This window comes from Alligator sinensis, unplaced genomic scaffold (genome assembly GCF_000455745.1).
Source record: "Alligator sinensis unplaced genomic scaffold, ASM45574v1 scaffold628_2, whole genome shotgun sequence".
Taxonomy (NCBI): Eukaryota; Metazoa; Chordata; order Crocodylia; family Alligatoridae; genus Alligator; species Alligator sinensis.
In genome coordinates, this window is record NW_005841833.1 from 7,398,691 (window position 1) to 7,399,139 (window position 449).

Here is a 449-nt window from a genome sequence, read left to right on the forward strand (position 1 = left end):
ACCTCCCATCCATTTCTACCCTCTGGGTTTGACTCCGGAGCCAATTTTCCAGCCAGTGGATTGTGGAGGAACCAAGGCGACAATTGGCCGGTTCCTCTAAGAGGTGATCATGGGAAACCAAATCAAAGGCTTTTTTAAAGTCAAGATATATGACATCAATCTCTTCTCCCTTGTCCAGGGAGGTCTTCTCCTCTTCTCCCTTGTCCCTTGATCCTATGACCCCGGCTGACTTCCTGCCCTTTGGGCAGGGGGCTGGACTCAATGATCTTCCGAGGTCCCTTCCAGCCCTGATGTCTATGAGGTGATAGGTCACCTGGTCATAGAAGGAAATGAGATTGGTCAAGCAAGACCTACCCGCAACAAACCCGTGCTGGCTATCCCTTAAGATGTTGGCGTCGGCCAGTCCATTAAGGATGGCCTCTTTAATAAACTTTTCTAAGATCTTCCCC